General features: G+C 38.7%; 1 protein-coding gene across 2 annotated transcripts in view; it reads left to right on the top strand.

Moving 5' to 3' along the window:
• The window catches only part of PCDH9 (protocadherin 9), a 697783-nt gene that overhangs the window by 150335 nt on the left and 530060 nt on the right, over positions 1-17388 (top strand). The gene's annotated exons all lie outside the window — the stretch shown is intronic.

Raw genomic sequence — 17388 nt, 5'->3', positions numbered from 1 at the left:
GCTAGTAATGCAAATAATGCACACCAAGGATGGACTAAACGTATGAAGAAAACCATAAGAACTACAAAAGGTGGAGCTGAAACCTCTATCGTTTGATTAAAATAGCCAGTAATACTGGAGGCTATTAGAGAAAGGAATGAAGATTTGGGAATCTTGTGGTTTGAGAAAAAGTTCAGTCTGAACTGGATGAAAAACAAGCCCTTTTGCAATTTGCTGAATCAAAAATTTAAAAAAAAGTTTCAAGAGTGCTGGCACATAGTGGTTTGAATTTAAATAGGCTCCCTGCAGTTGCTCAGTGAAGCTGGCATTCTTGACAGACCAGCAACTTCAGTTTAGAGATCAGCTACTTTGGGTTTTAGGATCTGTGGCTCTGGTAGAACTGGGATTCCTGAGGCTGTCCCCGCTGCAGAATGGGAGATAAATACAGCAAGAATTGGACCTCTCAGCGCTTTCAGTCTCCAGGCTCCTTCACAGAGCACCCCTGGCATGACTAACTGCCCTGATGGGAGCCCTTAAAACTCTCTTTTGGATTCATCAGCAGTTCATCTATTGCAGCAAGCATGGACCCAAATATTTTTTGGGGTCAGTGAATACACAGTCAGAGCAACTCCCCAGGGAAGCTGAATAGAACTTGCAGTAATAAGGAAAATGTCACTTTTCAGTGACTATCCTGTCATTTTTCTCCTCTGTTACAGTACTGTCTTCTTAACTTCCCTTGACAAATCTTCCCATCTAGTCCAAGACTATTCAATCTTTAATTTACACTGAAACGTTTTTGACTGCCAAATCCAGAGTTTATTCAGTAAAACAAACTTTTTCTGGCCATAATACATTGTCTGCTTTTCTGGCGGCTGCAACTTTTCGTGCTTCTCAAAATGGTGATTAGAGACTCACAACTCAAATACTGATTTACTGCTGGAAGGTTATACTCCCCCACTTCCGTGAAAGGGTTTATCTGTTCCTTATCACAAGACATGGTCACGTCTATTAACAGTTTCCCACCCTGCTTCCAGTTAGTTCTGTGTTGCCTCATTCGCTGACAGCCAAGAACCCTCACTTTACACAACGGTCTTACAAAACATGTTTTGTTATTTTAATGATTGTTCTGGTGAGTGAATAACACCCAACATTTTCATAAGTAAGTATTAAGGCTAGAAATGTGGACCTGCATTTACTTGGCACTACATTTACCTTGGCAAAATGAAGATCAGGTTCTTAAAATATGGTAGGACAATAACCATTAAGCTCCCACCTCTTCTTAACCTTTCATTCTGGCTTTCCATCTTTATATATTAACCACAGTGCTTTCTTTCATTCTGATTTATTTTTATTGTACTTTCCCAGCAGCCTTGCAGTAACGCTGCTTTCTATGGCTCCTGTGTGCAAAACACACATTCTTGCAGTAATCCAAATTTTGTTTATTCCATTTCAGGGGCAAGCGGATTTAAAGAGAAATACCATGATGGCTAATTCTCTTCATAGTTTCTCTTACAGCAGGTTGCAAATTACCTTTGACGGCTATTATAGGCAGAAGCATACTATAATGACAAAAGAGTATTGATATATGAAAGAATCCATTAACTGTTTGTGGTTGTGATTTTTCTCGTCTATGGTGTGTGCGTTTCAATATATATTCTGCTGAACAAACCCATAGCTCACAGACACTACAAAACAGTTTCAGATGGTTTCACTCATACAGAATACTTTTGTCTGCTAAAACTAGTGTGCAATTATGCTGCTGACATTTCAGCCACTGAAAGTGGCCTTTCTTTGCTCTAATTAGGCAGCTGAGACTGTCAGCTTTTTCTACGGAGTGAAATTTTTATGAGATTTATGGTGGCTTCTTCTTCAAGAGGAATTAGCTGTGAAAGGCACACCTGAGTAGAAAAACTTGCCGCTGTGCAAACGGTTCAGGTTGTGTTTGAGAGTGTGAGGACTGCTGTTAAAGACACACTGGGGCAGGATGGATGGTTGGCGTGGCTCTGCCCAGCCTGAAAAGACAGGGTAGTTTCACAAAGTCTTCTTCAAAAATTAATTGCATACATCCCAGGCTTCCCCTGTGAATGCAACAGTCAGGGCTCCCTTTGGTGGCGCTGCAGAGACTTTCATGACTGTTGGCAGGATACACTCTGTAGACTGTATTTAGTCATTGTGTGGAGTGGGCTTCTTTTTGATGCTTCTCTGAGGGAAAAGGCTCTTCACAGCCCCTTCCAAGCAGTGCATCCGTACACCACCTGGTGGGATTTGCTAGCTCTCAGGCTCCTGGGTACTGTGAAGATGCTGGACTGTATGAAGAAGGCAGGAAAGTGTTACACTGCTGAATTCCCCCAAATACCTCACCTACTATTTGCTTCTCTTGGAGTTAGGTTTTTACAACTCCTCAAAGAGCAAAGTCTGGTAAAGTTTTCAATTAAAATAGACAGGAGGTAGGTATACTAGCAGGAGCTGTTACTGTGTTACTGAGGAAAGTAAATGCAGAAGTGATGTATATGAAAATCAGAGCTCGGAGTGTATAGTATATGTAGTGCTGCAAGACCTACCGTGCAAGATATATTTCTGCTCATCGTTGAGACTGGATTTTTAGGAGCAGATGATTTCATACTTAAAACAAGATAACTTGCCAAAGTCATTACTTTAGTATCTTCCAGTAGATACACTCCCTGTTCAAATCAATAAAATACCCATCCTCAGCTTTCATTAAGCACGAGCCAAATGTCACCATCTCCTAGAAGTGTGCCATAAGATTACAATATGTAGCTGCCTTCTGCTTATACACGAGTAAGCTTGTGATATGTTCACTTTAAACCAGTTTTTCTTCATCTTCCTTCCTTCCTCACCCTCCTTTCTCTTTTTCCCTTGCTCGTAAGGGTTTAATTTTCACTAGCTTGCCAAAAGCATAATTATACTTGCTTCATGTAAATACACAGTGGAGATCACAAGAGAAGACAGGGAAAGTAATTTTTAGAATTCTAAAAAAAAAATATTGCAAATGTAAACCGAAAGCGCCGACAGGATTGGAAGTGTGTGGGCTGGATCACTAATTTCCACTAGGGCAGGCTTCATTCAAGGGGAAAATATGGTTAAATTAGACACACTTAGGTAATGAATTACCTGCATATCTCTAATGAGCACTTCAGATTACCTGCTATTAGAATTCTAGTACACCCAACCTAAATTTGGATGGGATACTGCCTACACAACTCTCAGTTTCAGGAAAAATAATTACATTTAATTTTTTGTATACAGGCATTTCATCTAACTGTAAGATGTGTGTCTTAATCTAAAACGCTGTCAGTTTCTGTAGGATTTAACTGTAGATATACACAGAAAATACAGGCTGGATTATGTGGAGAGTCCTTGCTCTTTGTATTAAATTGTGATTCACTGGATTCTGGTAAGGCAACTTTAGCAGGCTGAAATAGCAACACCCCCAGTAACTTTTAGCAAGCTCTGCTTGCTGATCTGTGTATGGAAAAGAACAGGGTAGTTCTGTACATTAGTACATGCTAATTTTAAAGTTGTCAGGGCATTCACTTACCACTTCATGTAACCTTTGATGGAAGCTTGGACAATGAAGTCTTTTCTCTTCAGATGCACATTTACATTATTTAGAGTTATGATAATATTTTAACACAGGCAGTATTCCTGTTAGCATGGCTTAAAGAAAAAGAAAATGCTTTCAGATCATCAAGGTGAAATTCATACGGTCTGATCAGTAATCCCTTGTAGTCAACAAAAAGATTGCTGTTAATGCAAACAGACTTTATATTAGACTGAAAACCTTCTCCTTCAAAGCTCTTCCCAGCTCTGCAGTCGCTTATTTTTATAGATTGCTTTTTCTCTAATTCTCTTTACTACAGAGTGTCTCTTACTGATCTCTTGTTCTCTGTTTTGTCCTAATACCTTTCTCCTTCTGGGCTTTTATTGTGGGTCTCACTATTAACTTTTGTAGATTTCTATTCATGACTTAAATCACTGTCTTTTGTCTTCATTCAAATAACTCTTCAAAACTCATCCCTTTTATGGAGCCTTTAGGGAGAACCCATTGACTTAAAGAAATCTGAAATGCAAATAATATACTTGGCAAACATACAATATAGTTAATCACCTTCAGTGGAAAACTGTGGCTTTCCAGCATACTCAGGAATATTCTTATTTCCCTTGTGATTTTTCCATATGCCTTTTTTTTTTTTTGCATTCCCCACTAGATTTTTGTTCATTGTCATTAAAGTACTTCTGCATTTAGTTTATTATCACTAACGTTTTAAGATTTTTACACAAGGTTCTTGAACTTATTTCCCTATAATGTGTGTGATTCACACATGGGGTTAATATATCTGTATATATAGAAACCAGTTAGATCTTACGCTTAAAAATACCCTCTGCTAATGTACTGTCACACTTCGCATTTATCAAGTGATCATATTTTAAAGATACTTATACGAATTTACCTGAATGTCTGACCAAGGTTGGAAGTAAAATATGTGTTAACGTTGCAAACACTAATAAATCATCCTGTAATCTTTTCTGATTTTTGAACGTTCTTTTTATGTTGCTCCATGCAAGTATAATGAACCTTTTCCATTACCTTCTATGGATATTGCCGAAGGGTTCATTAGAAGAACACTGACAGGTGAATAGGAATGCAGTTTAAACCTCTCTGAATATACAAAAGATGAATAAACTAGCTGAAGGTAAAATATTTCTCTAGCCTTTCTGTATGCTTTAAAATGTCTGTCAACCTTTCCCTGTCTGTGTCAGGTCATCACTGACATTTGAACAGCAATTTTTGTTCGCGTGTGGCATATCTAGGTTGTCTCTGGATTTCTGTTTAAAAACCACAAACCCACAAACCCAAAGCAGTTCCATTATTATGCCATTTCCAAAGCCCTTTGGGTAGCCACTAAAGCAAATATACCAGTCATTCTTTTGTTGTATAGAATCAATACTGTATCTTATTTGCAAGAATTTTGCATACGTATAAAGATTATTTTGTGAGAATCAAAGGCTGCTGGCATCCTTTTAATGGTAAAATGTTTCAGATACCATTTGTCTATTATCACCAGAATAATATCATCAAACAAACCTGTTCAGTTTTTAACAAATCCAGTTAGATGGTAGATTTTAGTTTATATCTTGTGATACCATTACAAGAAGGGAAAACTCTATTTGCACCAAGGTCCTTTTGTGCATATAATGCTTAAATGTTAAATAACTTTTTTGTATTGACATTTTGCAACTAAAGTTTAAAGTAATAAATATAGAAAACAAATTAAATCTAGAAATATTTGAAATGACAGGCTCAGATTTTCCTCAGCTGAGCTAGAGCTCAGAGTTAAATACAAAGGGATTATTATGAATCTGCTTACTAATAATTGTGATTATCACAAATGAAAAGAATAATTGTTCTATTTACTTTGCACATGGTTCCTCACAAAACAGCATGTTATCTCAGGACCCATGTGCAAAAGCAAATATAGCAGGGTAGTTATTCTAATAAGACTTACTGAACGTCGACTCCAGCAACCTTCTTTTTTATCGAATGTGTGAAACCAAACACTTATCTATGAAGAAAATATAATGAGAAGAAAAAGTAGGGCTGCTTGGCATAAGATAATATTAAATGCAAGACACTTGCATGATGTTCTCTTCAAGATCAGAAACTTGTTGGTTATCATTGGGTACATTTCAACAGGAGGTCTGTTTTTTGTTTTTGTCTTGAGAGATGTTTCTCTTTACAGTTGACATCAAGCTTTCACATCAAAACTTCACATGTATAAACAAGATCAAAAGTTTTGAAAAACTTTAAATTCCTCAGTCAGCATGTCTTTTTATGAGCTCAGTCATAATGTTACTTTACGCAGTGTGCTACGTCTGTTTTCCCTGATTCCTTTTAGTTATTTTTCATAACCGTGTGAAAGAATTAATGGTGTTACACCCTGAGAGATGGAACAGCATCAGAAAAATGGGGTAAAAGAGTGGTCTGCATCAAAAGGTCTGGATGTAAAGGTATAGCTTTCATGGACTGATAAAGAATAGACGAAAGGATTGGGATTGTCATACTCTGTTGCTTTTCAGTTCTCAAACTGCTGTATTTTTTAACTTAAAGTACAGTGGATCTTCATGCATGAACCTGCATCTTGGATAATCCATGCAAAATCAAAGCTAGAGGCAGGGGATCAGCAGCAGGGGTGCTCCTGGGAGGCAAAGAAAGTGGGCTGGAAGGGACTGACAGGAAAGACGCTAAGGAAGGGGAGTCTTTGTGTTAAATTCTCCTTGCACGATCACACGTAGGTATTTTGCAGAATCCCTTGTTTCATTTTATTTTACTTCTTTATAGATAACCACAGGATCAGAAAATGAAAAATCAATAAACCCTTACAAATGATATGATGTTTTCTAGATACCATTCTGCTGTCATTGAAGGGACAGATTTTTTGCTGGTGTGAGCCAGTATGGTTCCAGCAACCTTATGGAGTAACTGGTAGTACAGGCAACAGTGGGATTCCAGGGTTTACATCAGTTAAAACTGGATTTCAGGCTGAATTCCCTAGTTCTGTTATATCTTATTTTGCCTTAATCTGTACAGAGGCTGTTTTAAATACCATTGCATATTTCATCCTCATGACTGTCACATTTGGTTGACCTTAAAAAAGTTAAAGTTGACACGCAAGTAGGATTTTCTCAGTGCACAAGGCATTGTGATGTGCATTTAGGTGTTGCCTGTTTCTGTTTGACTAACTTGCTGTATAGTTCACCTAACTTCTCTGAGTTGAGCTGAAAGCCTTGTATCGGGAGCTGTAGCTATCAGTGGAAGTAAATGAGTTGCCACTAGTTACAACACTTTTTTTTGCCCCTTAAGCAGCAGTAGTCAGGAAGCCTGGGACAGGATAAAAAAAATCAAAATAATTGGATGTAAGAAATCTGAAGGTACAGCAGAGACGTCATTTCTTTTTACAGGTAACTGTAGAATTTGAATAATTTAACCTTTAAAATGTTGTTTGTTCTGTTGTGATCAAGAGGAAAAAATGTCACTCCTTTCTTTTGCTGATGCCATTTACAGTGTATGATTACAGATGCATGGTGTAGGTGCTTGTGTACAAGGAGCCTTCATCTCAGTGAGAAGCATTGCTGTGTGAAAAAAAAAAATCAACCAGAACAATTAAAAAAAAAAGAATAAAAAAGAAATTCACGCTTGGATTTACCTAGCATTGCTGTGGGCATTTAGAAGGTGAAGAGTTTGGCTTGTGAAACTAGATAGGAAAAATCTGGCACAAGCTAAGCAGAGCTTTTGGGTTTATCACCAAAATTGTGAGCATTTCTTTGCATAGTTAAATAGGTATTTGTGATCACCCGATCTCTTGTACTCTGGAACTGGCTGCTGCCTGGGCACTACGTGGGACAGTGGCTCCCTGCAGGCTGGGGCTGGCAGCTGGGGGTGTCCCCGTGGTGGTGGCAGAGCAGGGCCCCACTGTCCCAGCCAGGAGCAGCGCAGGCTGGGGGGGCAGCGGGGGCAGCCCCACTCCTGGGCATTGGGCACCTCCCTCGGGGTTGGCTGAGGCTGCGCTGGGAGTCAGGACAAGGTCTGGATTGGCAGGATGCAGGTGGTGATGATGAGTTGTAATACCTGCTCTTCACGTGTTGTGCTCTGCTTGTGCACCCTTTCCGGCACGCTTGCCATTGAAATCTCAGTAGTAGGTGGCTAATCCAAGACACATTGGGGTGACCGGTTCCAGGTGCTGTGAAATGGCCTGTTTTACATTTTGCAACCTTCTGAGGTTGGAAAGTCACTATTGTCTTGCCTTCGCTTGAGGAGATGCCGTTCAGACCATTGTTGTCTGTCACACTGTGTATTAGCTGCGCTACGTGCTGCCTGGTACTAGTCGTTGTGGAGCTGGGAAGTTCTTTACCACAAAGACCCTTGTTCATAGCATCACACCCATGTGTGCTTTGCCAGCACTAATTCACATGGTGGTGTGATGGTGGTGTTCTGGCTGTCTTTAGTATTCCTGTTCTAAGAAAGCCAACAGAAATGTGTTCCTGGAAAAGTGAGAATAAATCAAGGAATAGATCTCTGACCCAGAACTTTGCAACAGAACTTTTTCTGCTTTAAAACGTGACTGATACGATCCAAGAAATGGCTTCACAATGTGTTACCCTTGTGCCTTCCAGAAAAAAAAGTTGTATTTTCTGGAAGGTATTGCTTCACCAGGTACAGAATATATTCTGTTACATGCTATGCCACTGCAGATAGTCAACTGAAAATACTTTGCTTACCTTATGAAGCATGCCTGTAGCATGCCTTAGGGCATGGCACTTGTGGGGATCAAGTGATAGCTGAGTTACTGTATGTGCACTGTATAGTTGCTTATACTTACTTCAACATAAAACAGCACATTTACACATTAGACAAGCACAAAATGGTCCATGTGGAACTACTTTCACTTGAGGCAAAGTGTCCTTGTAGAGGTCTGAAGTGTGAAGTGAATGTTATCATTTTAAATTGTACAAATAAGCAAAAAAGAAAGTTAATTTGTATTCTTTTTCCTGTTTCAGGGCAGTCAAGGGGAAGGTTTTCCCTTTTTCTCTGCTTCTTTTTTTTCAATTTTTTTGGAAGTGTAGGAGGGGTAAGACAAATTATCTTTTTCTTCACGGTGTAAGCCAATTTCCAAAGGAATATAAAATATAATAAATAATGTGGGAGAGTGAGCCTGTCAAAGCTGACTTGATGTGTGTGATGAGTAAATTTATTTTGTGTTTTATTGTGTGGAGCTTTTTGTTTAGATGGGTGGCAAGTGAAAAGGAAACAATTGTGTTCATGGTCTGGGGTGAAAAAGGGCTACACATTTCTCTTTCGCTGGGAAAGCCCTAGCCGTTGGACATACCAGTTGCATATTTGAATTCCCAGATGAATCTTACAGGGTGTATCACTTACGTCCTACTTGAAACACTGGAATACGCAGAGGGATAGTTCAGTGTGGAATTCACCCTTTTACCCTACAGGTTTTGGGGCAGGCTTGCTGTTCTTGAGAGTTTCAAAAAACTTTTTCACAGCTTACAATCCAGTTCTTTCCATTCAAAATTGTATTTTTCCCGGAGCAGCTTTCTAAAAGATTCTCACCAAAACATAGTAAACAATTTGAGTTACTTGGTTGTAGTGATTCAGGTATCACCTGTATCACCAGTGTGCAGTGGCAGATCTGAGAAGTCTGTGATTCATGAACAGCAGCAGTAATTCAGAGACCAAAATCTGGTCCTTTGAGCTTGCAACGCACTATGACTTGCAGAGGAGTAAAACTGAAGTCTCTCCACGGAAGGCATTGGAACTACATCTGAGAATGAAGCCACTATGTCCCAGTCACCACACTACAATAGTATGCTGCAAGTAAAACGCCTGCTGAAGCAGCTGAGGATTCCTTTTTTCACCATGACTATGAAAGCTTTGGCAGTTGCCTTTTCAAACCTAGAATGTCTGAGTTTCACGGAGAGCTCAGTACCGCTTAACGAGGAGTGGTCTCTACAGCTGCCTGGGCCTGAACAGACAGGGCAACCTGGAAATCAGCCTCTCTAGCATGTAGTTCACTATGTGTTAAGCCCCTGTTTTAATTTACAGTCCATAATATAGTTTCTTCGGCAGGGATTCATAAATCTCCATTTCATCCCTATGACTGCTGCATGATAATGGAGGCTTCTCTGGTGCTGCCTCTACCTCCACGAAGCCTGCCTCTTAGGACACACAGAATTCAGCGGTAGGAATATCGCCCAATGCCAACTCTTGCAGATACCTAGTGTTATTGAAAATGTGCCGGTACCTCACTTTGCTATGCAGGTCCATGGTCATTAAAATTTTATCTTATAAACCCTGCTGTCTGCACCGAAGAGGAATTGAGAGTCTTGGCAGAGGATGATCATGTATTTTATCAGAATCTTCTGAAAGGTGAAAACCAGCAGGTTTGGAGTAGGAAGGAACCAGAATAACATTTCCTTTAATTTATATATAATACAATGTCAAAACCCCTGTAACTGACATTTATCTATTGTAGTTCACTTTAACTTTTTCCCCAAAGTGGCTCAGTGTCCCATGGTTGCTCAACAGTTCAAACCAGTTGCACATGATATAATTTTCATGTGTTTCTCCTGCAAGGCAGATATTCATCAAAGCATGCCACACACAGCTAAAGCAAAAGGCAGCAAGCTATAGATTATAACATTGATTTATTGGTGGTCAGACTTCAGATTAGTAGGTTTAGAGGCTAGGCCATTTGTGCTTCCTAGCACTAATGCAGATAAAAACTATCAGGCAGATAAATAAGCAGAATATTCTGCAGGTGAGACATCTAAGAAGTTTCAATCTGAAAAAAAAAAAAGCTAATAGCTTTATCATTTATTGGCCAAACACTTTTGATTTGTTGTTAGCAAAGGGTCAAATGAAAGGAGTCTGGCCTGCTTGTGGTTTTACTGGGATTAGTTTTAATTCTTAATATTTTGCTTGTGTGTGCATGGTTTCCTTTTCAGTTACAAGTAAAAAGAAATTAGAGAAAGACATTTAGGAAATGCTTATTCTGGATTAACTAGAAAAATATATGAAAAAGGTGAATTTGAGTTAAGTTTTCCAAAGTGATAACCCCTTCTTTTTTTCCCCTGCTACTTGAATACATATCTTGAGCTAACTGGTATACAGAAATTAGACCTAGCTCCCACTGAAGACAAAGAGAGTCCTTTTGAGTTTCTCAACACCTCTTATATTAGGGTCCAGTTCCCACAGAAAGAGTATCCAAAACCTAGTACTTTGAATCCACAGCCTGTTGGCAGACTTCAGATTTAATAGTTTGCCCCTAAAGATGGGTAAGGTCCATAAGGAAATGTTTCTAGACAATAACCTGTCTTTATACAAACAAAAAACACTTGTTCCTTAAGCAAATAAAGACAAAACCAGATCTACTGCAGGTAAAAAGTATTTCCAGTCTCATATTTCGTGCAGACACAAACTATTTCAGTATTAGGTGGACTTCAATGATTAATGAATTCAGGAAAGGCAAACCCCAATTTTCCTGTGGGTAGAAGACGACAACTGGCATCTAACTGTTCTTGCTTTAAAAGCTAAAAAGGGGACATTTTTCTGTAAAGCATTAGGACTAGTGCCAAAAACTTCAAAGGTACTTAAAAGAAGCACAAGTGTTTTCATTATTTAATGAAATTAAGGAACAAAAAAAATTTGTATTTTCTTATTGAGAAGTAACGTTTATCCCTAGAATTAACAACAGCGAGTATTGCATGAACGTTTCTTCTGTATTTCTGCTTACTCTTTAATGTATCATTGGCTTTAGATCGGATGGCTAACTGGCAAGTTCGTACTTTACCTTTGTAAGTGTACATATTATCAAAGTGATTTTATTTCACTAGGAGTTAAAAGTGCTTGGTTTTTTTCTGCTCCCGGCTTCTCTTTTTTTATAGATGAGTGCTCCTTTGTTTATTTGTGTGTCAGGCTAGCTTTGCCTAAATAGAAGTACTTTGTTATGTTGGCTTACCCCAAGTTTTTTAATAACTTAAGCAATGATTTATGTCAGGGAAGGTCTGGCTCTACAGTGAGAGAAGGTTGGGAAACTACAGACAAGCAAAGATCTGTTGATGATCAAAAAACCACCCATCCTCTCAGAACAACTATATTCTGAGCTATGGGGTTTTTTTTTCCTTTCCTGATTTTTTTATAAGTGAGTGATTCTGCATGTGTGAGAGTTACACTTTTACAACTCTCTTGAAGCTCTGGAAAGAGGATGCAAATGGTAAAGGATTGTGGAGCCACCATCTGCAAAAGGAGGAACTGCCTCTTCCAGTGTGAACAACTCCATAGCTTCATCTTTGTCCGCCCTTGCCTTCTGTAATACAGGCCCTCTGGGAAAGGAGAGTGGCAGGTAGACCATCGGGTTTGAAAGGCTTTGGAGGAACCGGTAGGCTTCCATGAGGGCCTGCTTCTGGTATCATTCTTGCAGACCACTGAGCTTGTTCCTATGGGTTCAAAGGCATTAGAAATAAATGGACAAGGGGTTTTGCATGAGAGATTTCTGTTTACTTTTTGTCTCTTATTGTACTTTGCAAGATCTAGCTTTTTATAGGGATAGTAGTCATCTAGGTGAGTATTATGAATCACCTACTGAAAAATAACAGGTTGCTCTTATCTGTTAAAAAAATAATCTGTCCTTTCTGAATATAAAGAAACTACAAGAACTTCTGCCGTATGCCTACTTTCTATAAAAATCAGCTAGATAATGATATTTCTGATCTCTGATTAGTATTTGTTGGCAGGGTTGCTATCAAGTGTTTTAAATCTAAAACTTGAAAATATTTTGGCACTGCCGAGGATCCTCTCCAAATATTTAGAACATTATTTTTCTTGCTTACGCTTGTAGGAGTGTTTCGTATACTTGTAGCTGAAGTCTGCTTCTTTACCAAAAAAGATATGCCCTATTTTTTGAATGCATATAATCCTTTGAAACTTGTAATTTGATTAAATCTATTTGGACTTGTTTTCATGGATCTAGCAAAAGAGAGGTCTGTGATGTCAGTACTCTTTCTTTGCTTAGTACCAGGTTGTAGCTGAAAGCCTCCATCAAGCTCTTCAAAGTACTAGAAGAATTCCCATTATGAGTATTAGCTAAATAACTTGGTTCTAATTTGTTTCATTTTCAAAACCAATAAAAAACTATTTCACTGAAATATTTGGTAACATCAAGTCAACACAAAACATCAATTAATAAAAAACCTGAACCAATCTGATTCAGGTGACAGGCATAATTGTCGTTTCATACAGTAAAAGTTGCACTAAAGTGTAAGTAAATGAGAATACAGCTTTCTCTACATCCTAGGAAACTTGGCAGCCTTCACTAGAGGCATTTCTACCAGGTATAATCATCATCATACTATTATTTCTTGCATTCCCTTAGCTGTGGGAAATATGATGAGTAAGAGCAGTCTCATAATGTATATTGATCACCCAAGTATTAATCTACTCAAACAATATTTACCACTCGCTTAGCACTTTTCATTTCTTTAAACATGAAAGCACTTCTAAAAGGCTGAGTGGGTCTGTATTTTTCCATTTTACTTATGGAGGAAACAAAGCAGAGCACAGCTAAGTGACCTTCCCAAGTCACGGCCTCAGAAGGACGAGTGAAGTGACTTGGTCCCTCTCGCTCCCAGGGCTGGAAGGGGAGACAAACATGGCCAATTTCTCCAACTGGTGTTGTGCCTGCTATTTCTGTGAAAGCACATTTTTTTTAAATGCCTCTCTAGATACTTATTCTCTCAAAATAACAGCTTCTTCCATGCTTGCTCTATCTCATAGGTTTTTTGCCGCTACCTGTTGTCATGCCATTTCTAGGCTTGAAAAACGCATGCACACAAATCAACCATTGAAGATTTCTAGGGCTGAATACGAGGTTTTCTTGTTCATTCTCTTGATCGTGGCATACAGTCAATCTCAGGAAAAAGGTGCTTGTAGGGAAGTCTAGTTCAGCACTTCAGCTTTACCAGATGTAGTACTTCATTTTTATCTCTTTCTGCCAGTACTCCAGCAGGAGTTTTCCAGGGGGCTGGGGCGATGTTTTGCAAGAGATAAGATAATGTAGTGCCCACACACTGATTCCTAAAAAGTGTGCTTTCTAGCATACGATGTTGATAGCACAGCAAGTAAACAATAACTACCTCTCTGGCATACACATCCACAGCTATCGCTGAGGGACACTGCCATCCGAAACCTTTTCTTCCATGCAGTGCTGCACAGCTGGGCATAGGCACTGTGGTTTATGGTCCACTGACTGCAGTTCCAGCAAGCCTCCTTTGAACCAAATTTTGCTTTTAAAACATCCAGTCTCTGCTTTGTTCTTTGTTCAGGGGAAAAAAAAATGAACTGAGTTTTCCACCAGATTTGTAAAGTTCCAAATCCTTTTGTTTCAGTGACAAATGCTTCTTCCATTGAGCCCTTTTACATGTCAGGGTGGAACCATCCCCAGGCTGATTTAAAGGCAAAAGACAGAAATGGGCCACTCCAGGCTTCCTGTAAACAGCTTAGATGAGAACAATGTGCTAACAGTTCCATGTAGTTTTCAGAAGCGGCTGAATTTGCTGGATTGCTGAGTCACTGACAAGCTGTCGCATGAACGAGACAATAATTTCTTTCAATTAGAAACTCATACAGGCAGGACTATCCTTCAAATATCATGGAGATAAAATGGAAATCCGGCTCCATTGCAGTGACGGATTCTTCTGCTGCTGTAGAGCAAGCGGCAGGCGATGGAACTGTGCATCTTCTTACAGACATCAAACTTCTTTCCTTCTTTTCTTTTTCTTTCTTCCTTTCAGTACTTCCTAACTATCTTTTCTAAATTCATTTTACTGTTGGCTGACTGTCACCAGTTGCCATAGCAACAACCTCTGGTAGCAGCAAGTCTGGGATGCCCGATGTGAGCATCTTCACATTTGAGCCTTGCCAAGGCTAGCTATTAATCCAGGGTTATATATTGGCTCAACACTGTAAGATTGCTCTATTTTTTTCCCCCTTTAGCTGTCTGCCAGTCTGCTTTTCCCGAGTTGGTTACTGCTCTTGCCTCACGTATCTATTGGGCAATCTGGTGTTAATTTTCATTCTTGGATCTTTTCGTGTTGGTTATTTTGAAGGACCGGTTAGCTGAAACACCTTTTAACAAAACAACATACAACACGATTGCGTTCAAAAACCTCTTTTTCAGTGTGGTTCTTGATGAAAAAAGAAGGATTTGAGGTAATCTTGTACTTTGGACAAATATTCACAGTTCATTAGAACAAATTTCACTTGCAAGCTGTTGAAATGCTTTGCATGGCATAGCCATGGTTAGGTTTTTTATTAGGGTAAGGGGGAGAGAAATATGTTTAATGGTAGTGTGTTTGGAGACAGGCAACTAGTATGGAACAGATGAGAATGATGCAGCACCTAATGGCAGCAGTGGAAGGGTATAACAGTGTTTAAAATTTTTTAACCCCCATACCCTCACCGTAAAACAACCCATAAAAGCAGTTGAAACCTTGCTGTAAAGCAGAAGTAACAAAGTGGTTAAGAGTAGTTGGTTGGGAAATGAGAGCTGAAAGAGAAAACTGCAGTGGAGTGATTGGTTTGATTTGCTGAATAAATTGCTATGTTCAGATTCAATTTGTATCAATAGGCAAAACACTGTACACCTGCAGAGCCTGTCACACTTGGTATCCAAAACTCTGACACAGCTAGTCTTAAACAATCTTTTTACTGTTGTCAATAATTAAAGCCAAAAAACCCAAACCACCCCAACAAAAAAAACAACCACTAAATTTATAGTATTTGTGTTTTATTCCATATACATGAAAAAAGAGGGTAATATTTCTTTGGGGTATTTCCTTAAAGAAGCACAATACTTTTTATAAATATATGGAATATTGTAGTATTCTCAATGGATTATTTTAAAAGTAGCCAAGGGGTACTGTTCATTCAGTAGAAGGATTTCTCTTTATTAAATGTGACTGAAAGCTAGAAGCATAATGTGCTGTCTCCTTAATGCAGTGGAAATTGCACTTTGATAATTTGCAGCTATGATGTAAAATGGCTAAATGTGAAGGCTTTTACATTTGCACCCAGGCAATTGATGTTTATCCCTGTCTGCTATCCCTATAGCTTTTCAGGATTGAGAATAGCTGGTTTCTAGGGAGTGCTTTTCTTGGTTTTTGTTTTGTTTCCTTTTTTTCTTTTATTATTTTTGTTTGTTTGTTTCAGACCTCTTCGGCTATGTTTTGCAGTGAGCAATTAATTCAAAATCCAAACTCTCCTTTTTTGGTTTGGGATTTTGCTCTGGGGTTTTGGCTTTTTTTTGTTGTTGTTTTTTTTTTGGTTTTTTTTGTGGTTTTTTTTTTGTTTGTTTGAGGTGTGGTTTTTATTTTGGTTGGTCAGGGTCTTTTTTGAGTTTGGAAAACTCCCTGTAGGTTTGTTTGGAAGTTTGAGTTCAAATGGCTGTGGTGGGAGTTTTCAGGAGAAACAGGACTGAGCTCTTATGAATGATTGATGTAGAATAATGTTTCTGGAGAAAGGGGAAAGATTAATCTTGAGAGGAGGTATAATGGTTCCAAGGTGTAGAAGCTTATTTGGACTGACCCTAGTAGATTTTAGCGGAATTCCTTCAGGTATTTAGAAAGTTGCAGGCCTGACTGAGAGTTCTGTCTGCGTAATATCTTCTATTAGGCAATTCCATTTATTTTTAGGAGTATAGAAAGAGAGTAAATTATTTGTTTGAGAGAGTAAGTAGGTTGAGTCAATGCTGGGTACCTTTTGTCCTGACTCTCTGAGCTGCTACACTCATACCTGGTTTTAGTGAGAATCCTGCAGATGCTGTTTCTTATGGTAAACATGCATCTTTTTGCGCAGTCCAGCACTAAATACAAACTTTGAACTGTTGCTTATTACTTACAGTTGACATTTGTGAGCTTGGGGTCAGGCTACTTTTTGAAAAAATGCCTATGTGGCAAATTTCAAAAAGCATTTTTGGCAGTTGCAACTCAAAAGACCTATGGACAGTTCTATAAACTCGTTTTCAGCCCTCCTTAATATTAGTTTAACACTCCAATGTTTAATCAAAGTGTTTGATATTTAAATATTTAACATTGCCATTTTCCTCTGGACACTTAAACTAATATTAAAACAGAGTGAACCTGAGCATCTCGTTCAATTATTGTTAATGGTCCAGGCAAGTTCTAAGACTGAAATATCAGCAGTTATTACACATCTAAAGGAAATGCAATTCTATTTATTCTTGGTGATAGGTATTTGCACCATGTGAAATATTTTGAGCTGCTGTAGCCTTCCTCAGTAGATAATTCCTTTACAGTTGAGGGAAGTTTGGTGTCAGGATGAAAATCATGCTCAGTTTTTGATGACGGACAGAAAGAAGGTCTCCTACCTAATACAGAAAGGAGTGACAGGCTGTGGTCAGAAGTATATTATCAATTTGGAATCTGTATCACTGAGTACTCTGGGCTAAATTTTAAAGACATGTACTTTTGCTCTCCATCTAATGTGAGACCTTCATTGTTTAGGTTAATAGTCTCAAAAATACCCAAAATATTTTGGAAAATTAGTCTTAGAAATTTGTACTTTCATGCAAACCAGTATATTTTAAAGGCCATATATAACTACTTGGATTTACTGAATCTTCTGCATTTGTTGGGGGGGAAAAAGACAAACAAAAAAGCAAAAAAAAAAAAAAGGCAAAGCAGGACAAATAACTCAAAAAATCTTGGTTTTCAGTGGTGGATGAAATCCAGAAGGCAGTCAAAAAGAAAAAACAAAAGGGGCGGGGGGGAGGGGAGGAGACCCACCTTTGACAGTGGGTCTGA

The sequence above is a fragment of the Phalacrocorax aristotelis genome, chromosome 1, assembly GCF_949628215.1.
Source record: "Phalacrocorax aristotelis chromosome 1, bGulAri2.1, whole genome shotgun sequence".
NCBI lineage: Eukaryota > Metazoa > Chordata > Aves > Suliformes > Phalacrocoracidae > Phalacrocorax > Phalacrocorax aristotelis.
The sequence above is the reverse complement of the archived record's forward strand: the minus strand, read 5'-3'. Positions and strand labels throughout refer to the sequence as shown.